Source organism: Sturnira hondurensis, unplaced genomic scaffold (assembly GCF_014824575.4).
Source record: "Sturnira hondurensis isolate 20B ecotype Veracruz unplaced genomic scaffold, ASM1482457v3 Scaffold0004068, whole genome shotgun sequence".
NCBI lineage: Eukaryota > Metazoa > Chordata > Mammalia > Chiroptera > Phyllostomidae > Sturnira > Sturnira hondurensis.
This window is the reverse complement of record NW_028076699.1, coordinates 8,053,742-8,079,154: the sequence shown is the minus strand read 5'-3', so window position 1 is coordinate 8,079,154 and position 25,413 is coordinate 8,053,742. Positions and strand designations below refer to the sequence as shown.

Here is a 25,413-nt window from a genome sequence, read left to right as displayed (position 1 = left end):
AACAGCCACGAGTGGAAAACTTATTTGAACAAATAATAAAGGAGAACTTCCCCAGTCTGGCAAAGGAAATAGACTTCCAGGAAATCCAGGAAGCTCAGAGAGTCCCAAAGAAGTTGGACCCAAGGAGGAACACACCAAGGCACATCATAATTACATTAGCCAAGACCAAAATGAAGGAGAGAATCCTAGAAGCAGCAAGGGATAAGGGGACAGTCACCTACAAAGGAGTACCCATCAGACTGTCAGCGGATTTCTCAAAAGAGACCTTACAGGCAAGAAGGGGCTGGAAAGAAGTATTCCAAGTCATGAAATCCAAAGACCTACAGCCAAGATTGCTTTATCCAGCAAAACTTTCATTTAGAATGGAAGGACAGATAAAGTGCTTCTCAGATAAGGTCAAGTTCAAGGAGTTCATCATCACCAAGCTCTTATTATATGAAATGCTAAAGGGACTTATATAAGAAAAAGAAGATGAAAAATATGAACAGTGAAAGGACAGCAAACTCACAGTTATTAACAACCACACCTAAAACAAAAGCAAACCAAGAGGACAGCTAGATCAGGAGTGGAACCATAGAAATGAACACATGGAGGGTTAGAAACAGGGGGGTGGGAGGGGGAGAAGGGGGGAGAAGGCACAGAAAATAGCATAGACAGTAGGTAGAAAATAGGGGGGAGGGCGAGAATAGTGGGGGAAATATAGAATCTAAAGAAATTGAGACACGTGGTTATAAACTAAGGAGGGGAGAATAGTGGGGGAGGGAGTGTGCTGGTGGAGGGGAATAGAACAACTGTAATGGTATAATCAATAAAATATATTAAATAAATAAATAAATAAATACATATGGTGTAAACTTTTAAAGGAAAAAATGTTATAGTAGAAGAGAAAAAACTTGATAAAAACTAGGAAAAATAGACACAGAATGTTTTTCTTAAATATTTAAATCTGTACAGAAGTCTACATGATACCCTGAGTACATTGTTTTTTAATGAAAGCGTTCCATATCTCAGACAATCCAAAGATACCGAGTGATGTGGTAGTTGCTATAGAAACTATTCTCTTTTAATAAAACTCAGATTAAATAACTGCATAAAGCAAATTCAAATTTGAAATATAATTACTATTCTAAAGCATATTTACATATTTGATCTTATAATGATTACAGAAAATAAGATAAAATATTAAGAATACCTTTTATGTGTGCAAAACCAATGGCAGTTACAAACTTAATTGCAACTCTTCCCTTAAATACAATAGTGTTGGATATAATGAAATTCTAGTTTATAATAAAAACTCCTACAATCTTGCCACCATTCTACTGCTACTTGGAAAAGTGCTCGTTTGCATGCAGTTAAGTATTTCTAAAATGTATTATTTTGCAAAAGTGGTGTATATTCAGGGTAAGGATAAGAGAATCCCTAAGATTTGTATACATCAGATCAATATTTAGAAAATGGCCAGCAAGTAGCCACTGAAATCCCAGAGCAGGTGACTGGACACAATTGGCCAGAAAGGTCCTGCCCATCTAGCACTTTCTCCTAGCCTGCAAAGTCAACGTCCAGACTCCCAAGGGTAACACACTCCTGTCTTACCACTTGCCATAGTGGAATGTCATGGGCTTTGGAATCAAATAGACCAAGCTTCAAATCCTAGTTTTAACATTTATATGCTATGATATTTTGAGCAAGACTTAACTTCTCTAATATTTTTTACAATGCCGAGCATGATTTCTACGCATATCCAATGCTCACTGCCTGAGAGCGTCTGTTATTATCACTATTACTACTGTGACAATTATGTTACTACCACTGATGTGCATGGTAACCTTTTTGAGCTTTATTTTTTTCGTTATTCAAGCACAGTTTTTTGCTTTTTACCCCCATCCCAGCCCACCCCTCCCCACCTCCCTCCCATTTCCACCCCCCCTTGTTATTGTCCATGTGTCCTTTATACTTTTTTTAACAGGTCTGTAACAGTTTGCATGATGGGGTTCACTGAAAGGCAGAGTAAGTGGTGCCAATGGTGATTGTCTAATGAAACTGGCTGTAATCTGGCTGCGGAGCTGATTTACCTGCTTTGGTTTATCTCAATTCCCTGCTTAACTCACCAGCTCCTCCGTCAGATACAGAAAAGACAAACAGATGTCATTCTAGAAGAGCTCACCAAAATAGAGCCAACAACACCAAGAGTTGCTTATTATTTAATTAGCTTTAAGTTTGAATTTGACACCACCTAAGACTCTGTCCCCATCTTCCTTATTAGTGGGGGAGGGGAAATGAGGGGGTAGAGGGATTGAGCAAAAAGAAAAAAGGACTCAAAGACATGGACAATGGTGTGGTGATTGCTGGGAGGAGGGCAGTATGAGGGGGCTAATAGGTAATGGAAAAAATACATAAAGATTAAAGCAAAAAAGACAAAGTGAAAAAAAGGTTGAATTGGAGAACATTTGTTTATATATTCTTGCCTCAGACAGGCATTCCATGACCATACTCTTTCTATATGAGCACATGTATAACACTTTTCTCCATGTATTTTGCAATGTTAGTCCAATTGCATTATTGGCCCCTAATAATGGCCATCTATTGTGTAAGAACACCTATTTCTCCAGAGGTATTCTTCAAAGAATCTTCCATTCTAACCTGGACTGGTTCATTTTCTAGACATACTGCTTAGCCATCAGCTTCTGATTCTCCTTCATGGTCTTCTGGGATTGGATCCACTTTTTCTTCACATTCTCTTTAATTTTCCTGATATATATCCTCAAGTAACTTGCTGGGATAGGATGCCTCAGAGATGCAAATTCTGACACTACATCTCTAAACATGACCTTAACCTATTCTTACATTAACTGAAAGTTTTACTGAACACAGAATTCCAGGTTGACTGATCAAGATGGAAACACAGGTAAACATGCTTCACCTCCTCAAGCAAGTACAGAAAGAATTACAACTAGACCTCAAAACAAATAGCACCCAGAACCATCAAAAAATTGAGTGGTATAGAAGTCTGACAAGCAAGGATATAAAGAAGCCACATTCATCCAGATGGGTACCTTTTCTACAATAGGCCAAGCTGCTAAGACAGGAAGTCATGCAACTCTACCTAATACATAGAAACAAACACAGTGATGCTGCCAAAATGAGGAGACAAAGAAATGGAGCCCAAATGACAGAATATAAAAAATGCAGAAAAAAAACTAAATGAAATGGAGAGAAGCAACCTATCAGGTACAGAGTTCAAAATACTGGTGTCAGGATTCTCAAAGAACTCATTGAGCACAGGAACTGTATAAAAAAGACCCAGGAAGAAAAAAGAGTACATTAAGTGAAATAAAGAAAAATCTACAAGGATCCAACAGTGAGAAGATGAAGCTGGGACTCAAACTAATGATTTAGAACAAAAGGAAGAAATAAGCATTTAACTAGAACAGCAAGAAAAAAATTTTAAATGAGGATAGTATAAGGAGTATCTGGGACATCTCCAAACTCACCAACATCCAAATCATAGGGGTGCCAGAAGGAGAATAGAAAGAGCAAGAAATTGAAAACTTATTTGAAAAAATAATGAAATAAAACTTCCCTAATTTGGTGAAGGAATTAGACATACAAGTCCAGGAAGCACACAGAATCCCAAACAAGATGGCCCCAAAAAAACACACACCAAATCACAACACAAGTAAAATGCCAAAGGTTGAAGATAAACACAGAATATTAAAAGCAGCAAGAAAAAAGCAGAGAGTTAAATACAAGGAGTTCCCACAGGACTGTCAGCTGATTTCTCAAAAGAAGTTTGCAGGCTAAAAGGAACTGACAAGAAGTACTCAAACTTATGAAAAGCAAGGACCTATAACCTAGATTACTCTATCCAGCAAAGAATGAAAGAATTCTATCACTTAGAATGAAAGGGCAGATAAAGTGCTTCCCAGACAAGGTAAAGCTAAAGGAGTTCATCACCACCAAGCCATCATTACATGAAGTGTTAGAGGGGCTTATTTAAGAAAAAGGAGATCAAAACTATGAACATTAAAATGGCAACGAATTCAAATTATGAATAACTGAATCTAAAAAAAACTAAGCAAACAAGCAGGACAAGAACAGAANTCAAATTAATGATTTTGAACAAAAGGAAGAAATAAGCATTTAACTAGAACAGCAAGAAAAAAATTTTTAAATGAGGATAGTATAAGGAGTCTCTGGGGTATCTCCAAACTCACCAACATCCAAATCATAGGGGTGCCAGAAGAAGAATAGAAAGAGCAAGAAATTGAAAATTTATTTGAAAAAATAATGAAATAAAACTTCCCTAATTTGGTGACGGAATTAGACATACAAGTCCAGGAAGCACACAGAATCCCAAACAAGATGGATCCAAAAAAAACCACACCAAATCACAACACAAGTAAAATGCCAAAGGTTGAAGATAAACACAGAATATTAAAAGCAGCAAGAAAAAAGCAGAGAGTTAAATACAAGGAGTTCCCACAGGACTGTCAGCTGATTTCTCAAAAGAAGTTTGCAGGCTAAAAGGAACTGACAAGAAGTACTCAAACTTATGAAAAGCAAGGACCTATAACCTAGATTACTCTATCCAGCAAAGAATGAAAGAATTCTATCACTTAGAATGAAAGGGCAGATAAAGTGCTTCCCAGACAAGGTAAAGCTAAAGGAGTTCATCACCACCAAGCCATCATTACATGAAGTGTTAGAGGGGCTTATTTAAGAAAAAGGAGATCAAAACTATGAACATTAAAATGGCAACGAATTCAAATTATGAATAACTGAATCTAAAAAAAACTAAGCAAACAAGCAGGACAAGAACAGAATCATAGATATGGAGATCATTTGGGGGGTTATCAGCTGGGAGGGGAAAGGTGGGGGAATGGGAGAAAAGGTGGAGGGAATAAGAAGCATAAATGGTAGGTACAAAATAGACAGGGGGAGGTTAAGTATAGTGTAGGAAATGGAGAAGCCAAAGAACTTACATGCATGACCTATGAACATGAACTAAGGTGGGTCTTGCTGGAGGAATAGGGGTACTGGGAGAAGAGGGGCAAAGGGGACAAAACTGGGACAACTGTAATAGTATAATTAATAAAACACACATTTTAAGAAAAAAATTCCAGGTTGAAAATATTTTTCTTTCAGAACTTCAAAGGTATTACTCCACCATTTTCTGGTCAAAGATGCATAAACAGAATTTCATTTCAGTGCTGTTTACAGTAAGCAAAACTAAAACCTAAATGGCCATCAGTAGAAGAAAATTAAATAAATTACACTACATCTGTACTGCATTTAGTCATAAAACATAATTTGAAAATATGAAATGATATTCACAATAAACAGCTGTGTCTTCTTAAAACTGGTTATAAAATACATACATACCTTATTTTAGTTAAGTCATAAATTAAAACATACATTGCTGATACACATACAAACACACACACCGTATGATGGGTAAAGAAATGCATATACACCAAAATATTAATAGTGGTTATATTATAGATAATGTATTTATGGGTAGTTTTCTTTCATATTTTCTACACTATCTGAATATTTAACAAAATGTATGCAACAAATCCTATATAATTTGTCTTTTTGACTGGTTTTTTTCACTTAGCATAATGTCCTCAAGATTCATCCATGCTATAGCATGTAACAGGATTCCCTCCCTTTTTAAGACTGAATAATATTCTACTGTATGCATTCATCATATTTTGTTTATCCATTCACCCACTGAAGGAAATCTGGGTGGATTTCACCTCTCGGTTATTGTGAATAATGCTGCTGTGAAGCCAGACACCAAAATATTTCAAGACCCCATTTTCAATTCTTTTGAAAGTATAAACAGAAGCTTTAGAAGCTGTTCTTCTCTTAACCAGCCCGCAAGATAAACTGACGTTCTCCATATCCCCTGTAAAACTCTGATTCCATGACCCTTTAACTGCTCAAGCCTAAGAGGCTGTTCTCAAGAATGCTGTACACTTCTCCTATCGGTCACGTTAGACCCAAAGAATTCAGTTTTACCTGGAACAAGGACTCCTTGTCAATTGTCCTTGTTATTGTAATTACTTAAATTAAATATTACATAAATTATTAAATTATAAATGTTAAAGGGGGATGTTTATATGAAAACATAGTTAAATGCATAAACTTTAAGAATGTAAAGATAGGCAGCTAAAAACTACTACTGGATTAAGTACAGAATAGACAACTGTAAAAACACTTTTAAAATCTGGAGTAAAAATAGCCTCTTCAATAATAGGTGTTGGGAGATATGGACAAGTACATGCAAAAAAATGAAGCTAGACCACCAATTTACACCATACACAAAAATAAACTCAAGATGGATAAAAGACTTATATTTAAGTCATGATACCATAAAAGTCCTAGAGCAGAACATAGGCAGAAAAGTTTCAGATATCCCACACAGCAATATTTTCACTGATACGTCCCCTAGGTCAAGGATCAAAGGAAAGAATAAGCAAATGGGACTATATCAAACTAAAAAGCTTCTGCATGGCTCAAGAAAACATCAACAGAATGGAAAGGGAACCATACGGGAAAACATATTTGCCAATGATACCATAGACAAGGGTTTGATCTCCAAAATATATTTTAAAAACTCCACACCAGGAAGACAAGCAATCCAAATAAAAAATGGGCAAAGGACCTGGACACTTCTCCAAGGAGGACATACAGAGGGACCACAGACACATGAAAAAATGCTCAACATCACTAGCCATCGAAGAGATGCAAATTAAAACCACAATGAGATATTGCCTCATACATGTCAGAATGGCCATCATTAATAAATTAACAAACAGGTGCTGGCAAGGTTGTGGAGAAAAGAGCACCCTAGTACACTACAGGTAGGAATGCAAACGGGTGTAGCCACTATGGAAAGCAGTATGGAATTTCATAAAACAACTAAAGATGGAACTGCCTTTTGATCCAGCAGTCCCACAGCTGGGACTATACCCTAAAAATCCTGAATCACCAATTCAAAAAAAACTATGCACTCCAATGTTCATAGCAGTATTATTTACAATAGCCAAGTGCTGGAAACAGCCTGAGTGCCCATCAAAAAACTGGAAAAGTCAGTTAAAGGAGTTAATTATAAAAGTGATACAGCCCTGGTTGGTATGGCTCAGTGGATTGAGTGCTAGTCTGAGAACCAAAGGGTTGCTGGTTTGACTCCCATTCAGAAATGGATCAGAAAACTGTGGTACATTTACACAACAGAATACTACACAGGAGAAAGAAAGAAAAAAACTTGTACCCTTCACAACAGCATGGATGGAACTAGAGAGCATTATGCTAAGTGAAATAAGCCAGGCAATGAAAGACAAATACCATATGATCTCACCTGTAAGTGGAACCTAATCCACAAAACAAACAAATGAGCAAAACAGAACCAGAGACATGGAAATAAAGAACAAATTCACAGTCACCCAGAGGGGTAGGGGAAAGGAGGTAACAGAGGAAAGAAGAGGAAGAGGCAAGCCAAGGAACATGAATAGAGGACTCCTGGGCAGGAACAATGCAGGGACTGACTGGTGGGGGGTAAGGTATGGGTAAGCAATGGGGGAAAAGGCAGGACAACTGTAACTGAACAATAAATAAAAGAAAAATAATAAAAATCCAAAGGATTCTTTACACAGCTTGCTTTACAAGTGTCTTTAAATTCTTTCTCAACCTTTCAGAAAGCAAAATTAGAAGTGTATGTAAATTCACATTATGTGAATATCTGTATGTTTTAAATTAGAGCATGTATGTATCACTTTAATTTTTAATTAAATGTCAGCTTGAGATGAGATATTAAGATGTTTTTGTTTTTATTTTTAGAGAGAGGGGAAGGGAGAAAGAAAAAAGGGGAGAAACATCAACATGTGGTTGCCCCTCATGTGCCCCTACATGGAGGCACACGAGAGGCAACCTGGCCCACACCCAGGCATGTGCCCTGAATGGGAGTCAAGCCAGCAACCCTTTGGTTCTCAGACTAGCACTCAATCCACTGAGCCATACCAACCAGGGCTGTATCACTTTTATAATTCACTCCTTTAACTGACTTTTCCAATTAACTGACTATTGATTCAGATTATACCAAATAAGAGGGATATAACACTATTTCCATTTTAAATATCGTATTTTTATTTTACACATAATGTACAAACATTAATAGAATAAATTTATATAACATACATATACCCAGACTGCCCGACTTCAAATCTCAGCTATACTAGCTATATGACTAGCTAGATGGTAGTGCACTAAACTACTGTATACTTTAGTTTCTTCATAAAGACAATAATGGTGTTCACTTCACAAGGTTGTACCAGACAGATAAGTGTGTACTGTTATAATTAGGTAAGACCCTAGACCAGTTTACTAACTCAATGTATGAACATTCTAATGTCATAATTAAAAGTAAATCCAGAAAAGAGTTCTACTCCTTGCCTCTTTTATCAATTTTGCAATCTGTGCCAGGAAAATTTCCTTCCTACAATTTCCTCAAATTTCCCCTTTTATAATTAAAAATCATTTGCTCAATTCTGTTTCAAACATGAAATTCACAAGATTTGACAAGGGCTCCTGAGTCCAGCTTCTGATCTCAAAGGTACTAATTAAACACATAGTAAAATTCACTGTTCTAGCTAAAATACTATTTTGTAACTATTTGGATATTCTTTAATGTTATAAGTTTTAAAGAGAAAAGAATCTAAAAGTAGTGAGTGATAAGATATATATTCAACAGTAAGTAGTACAAAATTACATAAAACTTAGTAAAATTAGAATTTACTAATACTTTAAACACCTACTTTGATGAATATTTTTATTTATTTTTTTTATATTTTATTTATTTATCTTTAGAGGGGAAGGGGAGGAGAAAGAGAAACATCAATGTATGGTTGCTTCTTGTGCATCCCCTGCTGGGAATTGGCCCCTGTGGGGAACTGGCCTGCAACCCAGGCATGTGCCCTTACTGGGAATCGAACCGCGATCGACTGGTTTACAGGCCCGCGCTCAATCCACTGAGCTACACCAGCCAGGGCCTTTTTATTTCTTTATATTTACAGAAATTCACAAAGAGGAGATTTATGATGTAGTATAAGCATAAAATCAGTTCTTTAACTGTGTTTGCAGTGCTCGTGTCACCATCATCTCCATTCCTTGAATGACAAGAGTAATTCTAAAGCAAATGAACAGTTGATGAATTACAAAGACTTCTGAAATTATAAAAATTTTCCTTGATGGTGCTTTTACATATAAATGTAAGTAGACGTCAAATTTTGAATGAGCAATATTATGACTCTCAAAAAATTATTTTTAAAAGACTTCTCAAGAATATAAATCTCACTGCAAATAAATTACTAGGAATGTATCAACCAGACTCCAATCCCATATTCTTCTGAAACTTGAAAGTCATATATAAATAATCAAAGAATTAGAGAGACAATTCCTAAATTAACCAACATGACACCATACTAAGCAGTTATTTAGTATAAAATAAATACAAGAAGTAAATACTACTGAATAAATGAATGAAGTAAAAATTATATTCTGTACTTCAAGGGATTTGCAAACTATCATAAACAACTTGTATGTTTGTCATTAATGAGGGAAGTTTATTTTTAATAATGCATAAAATGTTTTGGGTGCTCAAAATATTAAATGATAGTTGTTTTGTTTAGTTTTGTTTCTTGCCCATACTCTACCAAAGAATAAGAAAAAGAACAGCCCTGGCTGGTGTAGCTCAGTGGATTGAAAGTGGGCCCGTGAACCCAAGGGTTGTAGGTTCAATTTCCAGTCAAGGTACATGCCTGGGTTGCTGGCCAGGTCCCCAGTAGGGGGCGTGCAAGTGGCAACCACCGAACGGTGTTTCTCTCACTCTCTTTCTCTCTTCCTTCCCCCCTCTCTAAAGAAATAAATAAATAAAAACTTCAAAAAAGAAAACCAACGCTGCAAATTTTAAAGCTGAAGAGAACCGGGTGATCATCCTAAAAATTTATTACTCACAGATAAGTAAACTAAAAAACACCAACATTAAATAACTTGACCAGGTTCATAACAGTAATTTGTCTTCATGTTAAAGCTGATATATTGAATACTGGTATTTATCACAGCTCCCTTCTGAAAACTTCACTAAAATGACAGGAATAAGAAAGCAATTAAAAATCATTAACCCAAATGGAGAGGAGGAAAGGAAGTGATGGCAATATAATTTTGGAAGCTGGAAAATTAACAGACAAACAACAACTAAAAAGAACAAAGAACTAAAAAGAACATAGAAAGCTCAAATCTACAGTGGCAGTAGAGCAAAGCCCAGAAGCAGGCTGATTCCCACTATCGAAATGCAGAATCCCTCTCACAGTGGAAGTGCGGGTGAAGGTAAAAGCAGGAGGATTGGTTGAGACTGCACGAGAGAAACATTTACTCTTCACTCCCCTCCCTTACCCCTATACAATCACGACACCGCCCTTCTCCCATCCTGGCAAAAGACCATTTAAACGTTCTAAAGTGTTTTTTAATACATTTGCCAGGAGATACTTCCCAACCCCAAACCTCAGTAGTTTGTACAACAATACTTTCTTCTTATTCAGATGGGCAACTCTTTATAGAAGCTATTGTCTACATGCTGGTCATTTCACAGGTGCTTCACACAACTGCCATGGTAGGAGTGTCTCACACTGGCAATTAAATGCTTCTACTCAGAAATGATTCCATCACCTCTACTTTCTTTTCATTAGCCAAACCAAGTCACCTGGACACATTTAACTTCAAAGATAGGGGGAGAACTAGAAATATCTGTGAGAAGCATTAACTTTTATTACATTGGACTTGAACTAGAAATATTTATGAGAAGCATTAATGTTTACTACATTGGACTTGGATGCTAAAAGTACAGAAGATTAAGTGAAAATCTATCCACTAAATCATAAGTTTCCTGTCTCCCTTCCTTTACTCACCAACAAGAATTCTTGCAGCCCAGCTTTTCTCAACTAGGCAGAAAATTAAAGCATTCTTTTCTGGGAAAAAATTACTTGTCAAATAGAAACAATCTATGAATACTAACAGCAGACGGTCCTCAGAGAATGGCCAGTTTAATCATTCTCTTCAATCAACAAATTTTACGAACACAAAAGTTCTAATCAGCTTTTCAGTATATCACTTTTAAATATGGGAATATAACCAGAAATGACCACCAGACATTTTTGGAAAGTCTCTAACACAAAAATAAAAATAAATAAAAGGGAAAAAAGAAGCTAGAGAAATAAAAACAACACAATGAATGAAATAAATATTCATTATACATATTTATATTCATGTCTGTATATATATACAATTGACACCATCACAAACATAAGAGGATATTGCATAAATAAAACAAAAGAAGGAGCTTATGAAAACAAACCTGTCAAAAGACAAAGAACATTTGGATGTGAGTACAGGGCTCAGAAGAGAAGTCTGGAATGGAATAATTACTGCACAAATAGAAAGATGGAGGATTTCCAGTCAAGATGGAGGCATAGGTATACATGGCTCACCTCTTCATACAACCGCAGTAAAAATTACAACTAAATTACAAAATAACTATCACCCAGCATCATCAGAAAATCAAACTGTGAGGAAGTCTGACAACCAATGAATTAAAGAAGTCCCATTGGTCCACACAAGTAGGAGGGGTAGAGACATAGAGATACAGACCAGGCTAGTCCCACACCAATGTGCAGTGGATAAAAATCAGAAGAGATACCTCAGAAGGGAGGGATCCCAGTCTCACACCAGATATCCAGCCCAGAGCTCCAGTGCCATGAAGATAAGTCCCCATAACTTCTGGTTGTAAAAAAAAAAACTAGGAGTTGGGACAGCAGAAGAAATTGTGGGATTCCCAGGCATTTCCACTTAAAGGGCTTGCAATGGTCTTGGACTTACACAAACTATCTCCCTCTGGACTCCAGCACCAGCGCAGCAGCTGGAAGGGCACCAATGGCACATGGGGAAAAACTGAAGCGTTTGGGATCAGGGCAAGTGCTGGGAGACAGCTTCTTCCCAGCTAAAACTCCAGATACCAGGCAGTGGCCACTGTCCCTTTTCCAGCTCTCCCCTACACAGAGCCACAGAACAGCAACACCATATTGGAGACTCCATCAACCTGGTTTGAACAGATTGCCCAGCCCTAGAGATTACCTAAGGTTCCCCCTCATCCAACTTACAGGTGAGCTTTTCTACAACAGACCATGCTACTAAGACAGGAGTCAAAGTTGCCCTAACTAATACATAGAAACAAACACAAAGAGGCTGCCAAAATGAGGAGACAAAGAAATGTGGCACAAATGAAGAAACAGAACGAAACTCCAGAAAAAGAACTAAACAAAATGGAGATAAGCAACCTATCAGATGCAGAATTCAGAACACTGGTTATTAGGATGTTCAAGGAACTCACTGGGTACTTCAACAGCATAAAAAAACACCCAGGAAGAAATGAAGGTTATACTAAGTGAAATAAAGAAAAATCTACAAGGATCCAACAGTAAAGGGGATGAAGTCAAGAATAAAATCAATAATTTGGAACATAAGGCAGAAAAAACATTCAATCAGAACAACAAGAAGAAAAAAATAAAAATAAAAACTAGGATAGGCTAAGGAGCTTCTGGTATGATGTACCAACATTCTAATCATATGGGTGCTGGAAGGAGAAGAGAAAGAGCAAGACACTGAAAACTTATTTGAAAAAATAATGAAATAAAACTTCTCTAATTTGGTGAAAGAATTAGACACACAGGTTCAGGAAGCACACAGAATCCCAAACAAGATGGACCCAAAAAACACACACACTAAAACACAACACAAGTAAAATGCCAAAGGTTAAAAATAAAGAGAGAATATTAAAAGCAGCAAGAGAAAAGCAGAGAGTTACCTACAAGGAGTTCCCATAGGACTGTCAGCTGATTTCTCAAAAGAAGTTTTGCATGCTAAAAGGCACTGACAAGAAGTATTCAAAGTGGTGAAAACCAAGTACTTACAACCAACATTACTCTATCTAGCAAAGCTATGGTTTAGAATGGGAGGGCAGATAAAGTACTTCCCAGACAAGATAAAGCTAAAAAAGTTCATCATCACCAAGCCATTATTACATAAAATGTTAAAGGGACTTATTTAAGAAAAAGGAGATCAAAAGTATGAACATTAAAATGGCAACCAATTCAAACTATGAATAGCTGAATCTAAAAAAAAAACTAAGCAAACAAGCAGAATCATAGATATGGAGATCATCTGGGGTGTAATCAGTTGGGAGGGGGAAGAAGAAGAATGGGGGAAAAGATGCAGAGATTAAGAACAAATTGGTAGGTACAGTATAGATGGGGTGGAGGGGTGGGGGGTGGGTAAGAAGAGTATAGGAAATGGAGTAGCCAAAGAACTTATACACATGACCCATGGAGAAGAACTAAGGGCGGGGGGGGGGGTTGCTGCCGAGAATTGAAGGGGGTGGTACTTGCAGGGAATACGTCAGACGAAGGCAAAGGGAGTGAAATTGGGACAACTGTAATAGCATAATCTATAAAATATATTTTTAAAAACAAAAAAGAAAGAAAAGTTTAAAACTACACTTTTGGTGGGAGTCTTCAAGAAGAGCACATAGACCAAGAAAAGTGAGTTAAGGGCAGAATTTTGGCAACACTAGGATAAACAGGAGTTGATAAGCCTAAGAAAACACATCTAGACAAGAGTTAAGTAAAACCATTCATTCTGTCTTTCAACCAGCATTTCTTGCCCACCTAGAGTCCTATGTGCTTATAGAAAAGACATGTTACACAAGCCAAGAGGAAAGTGATTCTAAGATAGAATAAATAGGGCCTAAGAAACTTGGAGTTGGTAATTAGGAGGTAATAACTGACCTTAGAGAGTGCATTTTCCTTACAGTGATTGTGAGTTGAGGAACTGAAGTGATGAAAAATAAATCACAAATACAGAAGTTCCCCATTATCCATGGTTGTGAGTTCCATGGTTTCAGTTACCCACAGACAATGATCTGAGGATATTAAATGGAAAATTCCAGAAATAAACACTTAATAAGTTTTAAATTGTGCACCATTCTGAGTAGCATAATGGAATTTCATGCCATCCACTCCATCCCACCAGGATGTGAATCATTCCTTTGTCCAGTCTATCCATGCTATATACACTACCTACCCATTAGTTACTTAGTAGCCCTCTCAATTACCATATTATCAGATACTTCAAGAAACAAAGATCACATAACTTTTATCAGCACATTGATATAATTGTTCTTTTTAATAGTTATTGTTGTTAATCTCTTACTGTGCTTTATTTATAAATTAAGCTTTATCATATGTAGACACATATAGAAAAAACATCGTATATATATAGTTCAGTACTAGCTATGGTTTGAGGCATCCACTGAGGATTTTGGAATGTATCCCCTGTGGATAAAGGGGAATTACTGTATAGACTGTTTCAAAAAGCCTCGCTAGGAAGCAGTAGGTAAAGGGGATACCTGTTGGAGGAATGCATTTGCAGTTCTGTAGATGAGAGACACTTGTAAGAATGTTTATGTACTGTGTGGAAGGAGCCAGTAGCACAGAGAGAGGATTTTCAGCACACCCTTTAACAACTCATTTGTTTGCTGCTCAGCATTTCATAAATGATTGCTTGTTTAAGTATCTATTCTTAACCTATAGATATTTAGCTTTTTGAATGTAATAACCCTTGATCTTCAATACTTCTTTGATTCATTTACAAAGAACAGTTATAATTATATTATATCTTATAACACTTTAAAATCAACCTTGCTGTTGATTCTCACACAAACTATTTCTTTATTTACAGATGAATTCCTGATGTTTAAAGAGGAGAAAAAACTTTCCCCAAACTAGCAAATAGCAAAGGTTTTGAGAAGAAGTCTAATTTCTCCTGCTATAATGCCTTTTAAATGATATCCTACTGTTTCTCTATTAAGGATATTCCAAATACTGTCACAGATCACTGAGATCCTGGAACAGATTAATTATTCTAATTCTTTTTTTTCTAAATTTTTTTTCTTTAAAAACTATAATCAAATGAATAATAGTGAAAACAACAATGCCATGTCAAACCTATAAATCTGTTCAATACTTCTTAATTTCTTAATTTCCTCTTCAATAGAAAAACTATTAAGAAATTGAGACTCTCATATACTACTGTTGACAGTGAACATTAGAACATATTTTTTAAATGTTATTGTTGTTCTATTATAGTTGTCCCAATTTTCCCCTATTGCTCCCCTCTGTCTGCCCCACCCCAGCTCCCACAGTCAATCCCCACCCTGTTGTCCATGCCCACGGATCCTTTATATCTGTTCCTTGACTAGACCCTTCTTTCCCTGTTATCCCCTCCCCACTCCTCTCTGGTCACTGTCAGTCTGTCTCTTGCTTCCATGTCTCTGGTCCTATTTTGCTTTTTTGGTTTTGTTCATTAGGTTCCTCTTATAGGTGAGATCATATGCTATTTGTCTTTCCCGCCTGGCTTATTTCACTTAGCATAAAGCTCTCTAGTTACATGTAACCATGCTCTTGCAAAAGGTAGGAGTTCCTTCTTTCTTTCTGCTGTGTAGTATTCCACTGTGTAAACTTTACACTGTAAAGGTACCACAGTTTTTGATCCACACACTTACTCATGGGCACTTAGGCTGTTTCCAGCACTTTTATCTAGATATAACATACATGCAGAAAAGTACACAAATCTTAAGCATGAAGACCAATGAATCATCAAAAGGAACACACTTGTATGACTACTACCCACATCAAGAAGTAGAACATTTCCAGAACCCCAAAGTCATATTTGCCCCTTCCCAATCAACATCTCCCACTCCTCCCCAAAAGTAAATCCTGTCCTGACTTCTAACACTCTGGAGTAACTTTTACTGTTCTTAGACTTTATACTAATGAAATCAAATGACATATATTATTCTGTATCACTTTCTTTGACACGTTGCTATGGTCCGTTCACTCTCCATTGCTATAGATTATTCCATTACAGTAATAAACAATTTATCTAACCATTCTGTTGATGGACATTTGGATTCCTACAATTTTCAGCGGTTACAAATAACACTGCTATCAAATTCTTGAACATGCATTTTGGTGCACATACATATACATTTGGGGGAAGGGTACATACCTAATAGTGTGCCTTGGTTGTACGCCCATATGCCCAACTTAAAGAGATGCTACCAAACTGTTTTCCAAGTGCCTGTACCATGTATACTCCCACCAGCAGTTTAAATAGATCCAGATTTTGTGTGGTAGGTACATTTTGAAAATATTTTGCACCAATTAGTCCTGGCTCACTGGACTGAGTGCCAGCCTGTGAACCAAAGGGTCGCCAGTTCAATTCCCAGTCTAGGGCACATGCCTGGGTTGTGGGCCAGGCCCCCAGTAGGGGATGCATGAGAAGCAACCATGCACTGATGTTTCTCTCCCTCTCTTTCTCCCTCCCTTATCCTCTCTAAAAATAAATAAATAAAATCTTTAAAAAGAGAAGAAAATTCCTTTAAAATACTCAAAAAAAGAAATATTTTGTAGCAATCTATTACATTTTTTAAATTATATTTTATTGTCTATGTTATTACAGTGGTCCCAGTTTTTCCCCCTTTGCCCTATTCTACCCACCCACCCTCCCCACCCTCAGGCAACTCCTACACCATTGTTCATGTCCATGGACCATATGTATAAATTCTTTGGCTACTCTATTCCTTATGCTGTACTTAACAACTCCATGGCTATTCTGTACCTATCAATTTGTACTTCTTAATCCTTCATCTTTTTCAACTATCATATTTTTATTTAATATTACATTCTTTAAAACCACATATTTTGCTAATCTTTCTTTTCTATTTAATGCCAAAGTCCCAGAAATGTCTTACTAAACTTAGTGAATTAACTTATTTATGTGATACCAATGCCCAGTCAACAACAACAAAAAATAGCTATATTCTTCTATGTACTCTAAATATATCTCATACCACCAGTTATCTGTTATTCCAAAATATAATCTTTCTTTTCTCTTTTTACATCTCTTTGTAAGAAAATATTTGTGTGACACCTGGAATGCCTATCTAACATCATCTAGCCCCCAAAGTCTACAAAAGATTTGATTGGTTAGTCACTTCTTCCTCTGGGAAATCACGTATCTGCTGCTAAAGGAAATGATCTGTGCATTGTAGGGGGGGAAACAGATTTATAAAACACATCAGCATATACTAAATGTGATTATCAACTACATTTAATACTTTGCAGTGCATTGTTTATATTCCATGCTGAATCAGAGGAATTCAAATTTTATCCACAAATGTCAAGAAGAGGCAGAAAAACAGTCTCAATCATAAGAGTTTTGAAATTACTTATGTCATTTTCTAAGAAAGAAGCCAAGGAGCTTTGGTATATTGTTAACACTTTTATATTAGCATTATGATAACAACAGCAGAACTATCTAACAGTTCTTCCTAAAGATAAGCCAGTCAGCAGTTTTTAATAATTAGGTTGCCAAGCTGACATATCATTTGACAGATAAAATTTAAGGGATCTGTTATCAGTATCCAGAAAATAAATCAAGTATATTTTTCTAGAAAATGTGAGAAGCTATATAAGATAGCAATGTAACAACAAATGAAATTAAGCATTTTTGTGTTTGATGTCATTAATCTAAAATATGTCAAACACATATAATGTATAAAGTAACCACTAATCCAAAAAGTCCATTGAGTGCATACCTTGTTCAAATATTATAAAGGTACTATCTTGAAAGTCATCTAACTTCTCACAATATAACTCTTTAAAATTGTCTAACAAAGACATACTATATGCTTGGCACTATACCAAGTCCTTTGCAAATATTACTCAATTATTTCTTAAATAATCATAAGTAAATAGTTAGAATTTGAACTCAGGCAATCTAACTCAAGTTCCTGCTATTGACAACACAAATAACGGTAACTGAAAATACATGCATAAGTATAATCAAAGTAATTAACCCTGTTTTTCTTTTTAATAATAAATCTGATCTATATTTGGCCTTTTAATCCTTTACTTCATGGAATTTTTGATCATCTATTTAAGGTAAGAAAAGTGTGAAGATTCAAAGGCAAGAAATATAGTCTTTTGCTATATGCATATTTAGCTTGTTTAAAATATATGCATATTTAGCTTGTTTAGCATTGCACTAATTGTATATATGTATTAAGAAAAAATACAAAAATGCATCTACCTTTGAAAAATATGAACATTTTTTAACATAGTCTAGAACTAAAAACCCAGAGAGAATAAAAGTAGCTTGAACTTGTTCTCTAATTACTCTTTAATCATGGATGCAATTTCAATCAAGTTTCTATCTGCCCATTTATCTAGTCTTTTCTAAGCATACTATCAAGAGTATCAACAGGCAAGTTTCATTGTATTATTCTGGAGGGAAAGAGGAAATTACCGAACTGGAAGGCCATTTAGTCAATTTCCTACCTAGGTATTTTACTTTCTCTGTATTTCCCAGAGCTGTGCAGCTACAATAGAGACAGGGCCTCACAACAATAAACCTTTTCCCCTCAATGATACAGAATGTTTCTGGCAAAACAAAAATATGTTATTTTGTTCTGGGGTTTTTTTAATTGAAATATAATTGACATCTAACATTATACTATTTTAGGTNGGAAATTACTGAACTGGAAGGCCATTTAGTCAATTTCCTACCTAGGTATTTTACTTTCTCTGTATTTCCCAGAGCTCTGCAGCTACAATAGAGACAGGGCCTCACAACAATAAACCTTTTCCCCTCAATGATACAGAATGTTTCTGGCAAAACAAAAATATGTTATTTTGTTCTGGGGTTTTTTTAATTGAAATATAATTGACATCTAACATTATACTATTTTAGGTGTACAACAAAATGATTTAATATGTATATACCATGAAATGATTACCATAACTTTAGTTAACATCCATCTCCACAGATATTTACAAAATGATTTTTCTTGTGATGAGAACTTTTGAGATCCATTCTCTTATCAACTTTTAAGTAAATGATATAGTATGGTTAACTATGCTCAATATTCTATACATTACATCTGATAATTATAAGGAAAGCCTGTCTGCATGAAGCAAAAGCAAAAATGGTCCAAGTCTTTGCTTTCCTGGTCTGATCAGATTTCTATTCATAATGGCTCTGCTTCCTCTGACTGGCTTCACTATTAATGTAAGTAGTTCTAAATCAATTACATCTATGGTCATTACACATTAACCAGAACAATCCAAAGAACATCTGGAAAAACTTTATTCTCCAGTTATAAAAATCACTTCAATCCCAATTCTCTCTAAATTCAATCCCAGTTCTTAAAATTACTTTAAAAGTAGTAGGAGTAGTAACTCAAGAGAATTAGTATAAGTACCAGATTATATTTTATGCTATATACTCAAAAACGTTTCTTTCTCCAGCAAGCCAGAGCATCCCAGCAGAGTAAGCTGTTGAACATTCAAAAAACACCACAAAAATGCCTTAATGATAATACCTTATATATTTATGGTGCTTCACAATTAACGACAGAAATAAATTTGTACCATTTATTGTAAGAAAATAAAATGAGACTCAAAGAAGTTTCCATATGCGCCCAAGATCACACAGCCTCAGCGCTACCACTCGGATCCTCAACTAAGTCTAGTGGAAACGCACTACCTGTTTCCAGTGGCTGAAAGAATAGATGATTGTGCATCAACATAAACTAATGGATTAATTCCTCAAAAAACAGCACATGACAGAGCTTTAAGAAAAGAGGAGGCAACACATGTTCATTTTAAATACAAAGAAGGCTGATCTTTGGGAGATCTGTAGCTGGACACCCTGCCCAAAGAGAAAAGGCTCTGACAGACTGTCAGTAGTAATAAAGTATGGTCTGGACCGGTAGCAATGAGGGGACAAGCCCAGGAGTGGCATGATACGCAGATAAGTATGCCTGTAATGGTGGTTGTATCATCTGTGTACAGGCTTAGTTGGCACCATTATTTCTTCTAGCTGAGGCGCTTGTTTCTTTTCCTTGCAACAAAGGGCAGATATCGTCTCACAACTTTAGGACTTACTAAAAAAATCCAAAAGTGACATCAATGAACTGCCTCTACTTAGACTGTTTGTATTAAATTTATTTTTCAGTTACTGTTGACATACAATATTATATTAGTTTCAGATGTACAACATAGCAATAAGACATTTATATAGCGTATGAACTAATCACCCTGTTAGGTCTAGTACCCACCTGGCACCATATAGAGTTATTACAATATTATTGACTGCATTCCCCGTGCTGTACTTCACATCCCCATGACTATGTTTTATAATTGGCAATTTTTACTTCTTAATTCCTTTCACCTTTTTCACCCATCCCCCAACCGCCCTCGCCCTCCCATCTGCTGACCATCAATTTATTCTCCATGTATATGAATGTTTGTTTTTTTATTTTTTAAATTCCACATATAAGTAAAATCATAAGGTATTTATCTCTTCCTTATTTCACTTAGCACAATACCCTCTAGGTCCACTGTTGATAGGATTAAAAATTGGTGCAGCCACTACAGAAAACAGTATGGCGCTTCCTCCAAAAACTTAAAATAGAACTGCCATATGACCCAGCAATTCTACTTCTGGGTATTTTCCTGAAGAATTCTCCTTTGTTTCAAATGAAGAGATGTTGCTTTACTAATTAAAATAAGAAAAGAAAAAATCAACAAGCTATATGTCTATAATTTTGCTCTTTAAAAATAAGAAATACAAAGATAAAGTGCCATTCTAATCAGCTCTATTATCCTGAAACGCTCCAGAAAGCCCCAAAATACTCATATTATCTCTTCACAGCATTATCTCCTCACAGAAACCACAGATCTTACAGGAGTTGAATAATATAAAAATACAAGAAAGCATCTGAAAACCGAGACACACTTTAATTCTTTCCTGGTGGTTATGCCTTCAATAGTATAATTTTCTGTGTCTTTCTTTTCTATAAGAGTAATTGCATGATATACTTAGAGAGTGAGGAGTTGCATGACAGCTAGAGATCATCTGTTAACCCCCCTACCTATAGACATACTGTATTTTAAAGCAATTTTTTAAATCAATCCAAACAAATTCAAAAACAAATATCAAATATTGGTGTCACTTGTATGATAGAGCTAAGCACTAAAATGAAACACAACACCATTGTGAAGATGATGCATTTTTCACATTTTATTTTCTTTTCACTATTGCATTTTTTGTCAAAGCCTCGGCTGATAGAGGTACTAACTGCAATGGCTTAAGTTATATGCACTTAAATTCACCAGTGATCTGTCACGTATTAGGCATGTAATCTTGGCCAAGCTGTTTAGCTACATCAGTCTCAAATTCCTCATTGTAAAAATGATGATACTAACACCTTCCTCATAGTTCTGTAAGGATGAAATAAGTTTCAGAATTCTGTAACATACAGTATAAGTTTAGCACAATGACTCCTGTACTAATATGAATTATATACATAAAACTGTTCTATACATTCTAAAGTGCTATGAAAATGGTAAGGTTATCATCACTGACATATCACATTAAAGTTATATCTTCACTATAAAAAATTCTCAAATATAACAGGGTCACTTGAAAATTAAATGAAGTAACACATGTAAAAAATGTTTAGGACAAGGCAAGCTTTCAACAAATGTTTGTTTAAAAATCTACAAGTAAAACTCCCAGTAAAGCCAGGAAGATTTAGTAGACTATCTAAACCAGACTATTATATGACTGCAATACTTATATACAATAACCTTTCAATTATAAGACAAAATATTATGTGGTATATTAAAATCATCAAGTATTAATATTTTGAATACAAAAACCTTCATGCAATGTTATTAGAGCCAGTATAATGCAAATTCCCATTGTAAGATGTTAGTTTTTGTGTATATTTAAAAATACATATATATAATTTTATATCTGTTGTTGCTTTCAATATAACTGCAAATAATTTTTGTATGTTTGTATATGTGATAAAATGTATTCTAGAAATGAATATATTGCAAACTTTATAATACTCAGAACTTTTATATACTCTGATTTTTCAAAATCTTTAAATAAATGATTTTTATATTCATTAGATGATATATATATACACTTACATATTCAACCACATAAACTTTCACCGCCTTTACCTCCTCTCCTGGCTCTCTTAATGTCAAGTCTCAAATTTCTAACTGCATCCTCACTGCATCCACCGGGATATCCTACCTTTACCTCAAATAAACCTATCCTTTCCACAATAAAACCATTACCCCTTTGATTCCTCCATTTACATCAATGAATCCCCAAGTTTAAAAACTCATTGTTAATCTTTTTTTCTCTCCTCTCTAAAAAATATATCTCATGGAAAGAAGAGCAAATGACTTTGGACCAAGTAGGTCTATACTACTCCTATTTCGACTCCTTAGTAGTTGTCCTAACACCTTAAGCAAGTTATTACTACCTTTCTGAACTTAAGTGTCCATATCTACAAAAAAAATTCATCTTACCTTGCAGGATTTTATAAGACAAATAAAATGCATATAAGGTTCCTAATAAAAACTGAGCACTGAACAAATATTGATAAAGCAACTTCTTTTTTCATCACATCTAGTCATCAAGAACTACAGATCTTTACTTGACACACATTCATTGGCATTGCCTGTTCTGGGCCTTTCTCATTTAAATCTTCCAATCCCAGGTCTCATCTAATTCCTTATTTATCTGAGGTAATGACCACAAAAAAAGCCAGTCCTTTTAAATGATATTCTACTGTTCCTCTATTAAGGATATTCCAAATACTGTCACAGATCACTNTTGTTAATCTTTTTTTCTCTCCTCTCTAAAAATATATCGCATGGAAAGAAGAGCAAATGACTTTGGACCAAGTAGGTCTATACTACTCCTATTTCGATTCCTTAGTAGTTGTCCTAACACCTTAAGCAAGTTATTACGACCTTTCTGAACTTAAGTGTCCATATCTACAAAAAAAATTCATCTCACCTTGCAGGATTTTATAAGACAAATAAAATGCATATAAGGTTCCTAATAAAAACTGAGCACTGAACAAATATTGATAAAGCAACTTCTTTTTTCATCATATCTAGTCATCAAGAACTACAGATCTTTACTTGACACACATTCATTGCCATTGCCTGTTCTGGGCCTTTCTCATTTAAATCTTCCAATCCCAGGTCTCATCTAATTCCTTATTTATCTGAGGTAATGACCACAAAAAAAGCCAGTCCTTTTAAATGATATTCTACTGTTCCTCTATTAAGGATATTCCAAATACTGTCACAGATCACTGAGATCCTGGAACAGATTAATTATTCTAATTCTTTTTTTTCTAAATTTTTTTCTTTAAAAACTATAATCAAATGAATAATAGTGAAAACAACAATGCCATGTCAAACCTATAAAACTGTTCAATACTTCTTAATTTCTTAATTTCCTCTTCAATAGAAAAACTATTAAGAAATTGAGACTCTCATATACTACTGTTGACAGTGAACACTGGAACATATTTTTTAAATGTTATTGTTGTTCTATTATAGTTGTCCCGATTTTCCCCTATTGCTCCCCTCTGTCTGCCCCACCCCGGCTCCCACAGTCAATCCCCACCCTGTTGTCCATGCCCACGGATCCTTTATATCTGTTCCTTGACTAGACCCTTCTTTCCCTGTTATCCCCTCCCCACTCCTCTCTGGTCACTGTGGGTCTGTCCCTTGCTTCCATGTCTCTGGTCCTATTTTGCTTTTTTGGTTTTGTTCATTAGGTTCCTCTTATAGGTGAGATCATATGCTATTTGTCTTTCCCGCCTGGCTTATTTCACTTAGCATAAAGCTCTCTAGTTACATGTAACCATGCTCTTGCAAAAGGTAGGAGTTCCTTCTTTCTTTCTGCTGTGTAGTATTCCACTGTGTAAACTTTACACTGTAAAGGTACCACAGTTTTTGATCCACACACTTACTCATGGGCACTTAGGCTGTTTCCAGCACTTTTATCTAGATATAACATACATGCAGGAAAGTACACAAATCTTAAGCATGAAGACCAATGAATCATCAAAAGGAACACACTTGTATGACTACTACCCACATCAAGAAGTAGAACATTTCCAGAACCCCAAAGTCATATTTCCCCCTTCCCAATCAACATCTCCCACTCCTCCCCAAAAGTAAATCCTGTCCTGACTTCTAACACTCTAGAGTAACTTTTACTGTTCCTAGACTTTATACTAATGAAATAGTGCTTACCTGGCACACTAGCTCACAATTGCACTACATTACTTTTCATCAATGTGGAAATCACAGAACAGTTCACTCCAAACAAATTCTTTCTGCCCACCTTCCAACACTGTCCTTTATGATCCCTTATAGAATCCCTTGGGATTCTCTCAGAATATCTTTGATACAAGTCCTCCCCTGTCTCCTCATCACTTACCCTCCTTATACCTGTCTAATCTATCTGCCACCCAGTCTAGCTCCCCATGCCACCGCACCTTCTAATGTGATCTCTAGGACTGCAACTCTTATAAACTCTCTCCAATGCTCCTATACTCTTTGTTAAATGCTCCCATTAATATCTTACTCTAAAATCTGACTCTACTCAGATTGCCCATGTTTCTCTTGCAGTCCTCGTAAGAGGCTCGGCAATTTTTCTTAACCTAGGATCTCTAAAATGAGAGGAGGAACAGTATTCTCAGGTCCATGTTTGCTTACAGATTACTCTTATGTCCTTATCCAAAAATGCTTTCTTTCCAGGCCACGAAACCAAATCACCCCTCCCCTACTAACAATAAACTGCTACAGAATTCCTCATCACTTCACTGAGTGCTGAAAATACAATAAAGAATAAGGCAAATATAACAGGTGATATATTTAACATATTAAGTTAAAATACACTAAAATTAATTTCACCACTTTTCTTGCATTTTAATGTAGCTACTAGTAAATTTAAAACTGCAAATGTGGATCATTAAACTAGAGCTTTCCATGCCAAAGTCTAGCATTCAATGGAAGAGGTTAGCTGAATATAAGTTTGGAATTTAAAGTTTACTGTACCCTCCATCTGTAGCTTTGATAGACTCTGCTCTTCTACCCAGACCTATTTTTATCTTCTACCTATACCCATTCTACTCCTGAAAAGTGGGTCTTCTTACTCACAAATATACTACATGCACTTGTGCTTCTTCCTATCCACAGTATCCTTTTCCTTCTCACCCAGAATAGTGTTTCCTGGAATAGGGTGTAACATTCTTTTAAAATCTTGCCCTATAGCAAGATTTGCACCCCACTCTGACCATATATAATACTGAAGAGAATTGTGAGCAGAAGTGACATGTGCCATTTC

At 35.7% G+C, this 25,413-nt stretch overlaps 1 protein-coding gene across 1 annotated transcript in view; it reads right to left on the bottom strand.

Moving 5' to 3' along the window:
* Positions 1 to 25,413, bottom strand: part of LOC118985015 (BEN domain-containing protein 5) — a 1,089,084-nt gene that overhangs the window by 1,039,414 nt on the left and 24,257 nt on the right. The window lies entirely within an intron of this gene.